The 1,626-nt window shown below is 32.1% G+C and overlaps 1 non-coding gene across 1 annotated transcript; it reads right to left on the reverse strand.

The window, feature by feature from the left end:
- Positions 1-616: 616 nt before the first annotated feature.
- Positions 617-807, reverse strand: LOC126010326 (U2 spliceosomal RNA). Its single transcript, XR_007496401.1, has one exon. It is a non-coding gene; the product is annotated as a U2 spliceosomal RNA (small nuclear RNA).
- Between the last annotated feature and the right edge of the window lie 819 nt (positions 808-1,626).

Genomic DNA, 1,626 nt, shown 5'->3' on the forward strand with positions numbered 1-1,626 from the left:
ATCTTTATTTAAGCACCATGATTACAAACTAATTATATGTTGATATGTATATGTTGATATGCTTTACTTAGATATAGATTTTGTTTAAAATGATTTAACTTTTAAAATTTTATATTATGTTGATGTTAATTTTGTAACTATAGTTTGTTTTAATATTGAATGATGTCATTTATATTTAGATATAGTTTCATATAGTTAAACACATTAATTTATCTTACATATTCTTATTAAACCTCAAAATATTTTCAGCATTTGAAAAAACAGACCAAGTTTTCTTTGTTTTTTTTTTAAGTTAATCTACTAAGATAAAAAATTAATACACAGGATCAGAGCTATAGCACATCAGGTAAGAACATTTGCCTTTCGTGCTGCTAACCTGGGAATTCAGTAATAAATTCTTCTGGACATGGGCTTTTGATTTGGGGAAGCCTTTTGATTACCATTTTAATTTGCTTTATAATGATAGCTTTGTTCAGGGATTCTATGTTATCTTGATTCAGCCTTAGTTGGTCAAAGAAGTCTAAGAATTTATTTATTTTTTAGGTTCTCCCTTTTTGTGTGGAATAAAGATTCTCAAAGTAATGTCTGAATATCCATTTATTTATTTATTTATTTATTTTCGTGCACCGTTCCTGGAGGCACTGCAATACCAGGTCAATGTGTGGAATGGATGGAGCAAGCTCCTATTCCAGTTCCTAGTGCCAAAAATCCATTTAATATATTGTCGTCGGATAGACAACGTATCAGATATTAAACTGATAAGAACAGATACTACACTTGATCTTAGCCAAAAGGCCAAGAAGCGATTATTTATTTATTTGTGTATTTATTTTGGTGTTTGGGTCAGACCCTGATGCACTCATGTGTTACTCTAGGCTCTGCACTCAGAAAACACTCCTGGCTGGCTCAGGGGACCATATGGGATGCTGGGATTCGAACCACCATCCATACTGGATCAGCTGCATGCAAGGAAAACACCCTCCTGCTGTGCTATCTCATTTAGTATTTTAAATTTTGCTTTATTTCTGGACCACGTCAAGCATGTTATTTGGTTTCCATTTTATTGATTTCAGCTGTGTGTTTTATTATTTCCTTCTATTGTCGGCTTTTATCTCACTTTATTGAACATTTTCCCTTTTCTTATGCTGTCCAATAAAGCTATTTATGTTAACATTTTCTTTCTTCATGATGAATATTTGCAAAGCTATAAACTTTCCTCTTCTTAACCACTTTTCTTGTATCCCACAAATTTTGATAGCTTGTGTTTCCATTCTTGTTTATTTCCAGGAATCTTTTAATTTCCCCTGACTGGTTATTCATTAGTGTTCTATTTCATTTCCAGGTGTTAAGAGATATCTCTCCACTTAATGTTTGTAAGTCACTTCTATTTTCACTACATCATGGTCTGAGAAGATAGGTGATACTATTTCTATCCTCTAGATTTTATGTAGATGTATTTTATGGCCTACTATGTGGTCTATCTTGGAAAAAGTCTCACATTCTGTGGAGAATAATTTGTATTATACTAAACACCCTCTCTTTCATTTCTTCCTTCAAAGATGGTATTTCTTGCTGAATTTTAACATGATTGATTAAACAGCAGGTAATAGAGCAATGTTGAAGCTT

This window comes from Suncus etruscus, chromosome 5 (genome assembly GCF_024139225.1).
Source record: "Suncus etruscus isolate mSunEtr1 chromosome 5, mSunEtr1.pri.cur, whole genome shotgun sequence".
NCBI lineage: Eukaryota > Metazoa > Chordata > Mammalia > Eulipotyphla > Soricidae > Suncus > Suncus etruscus.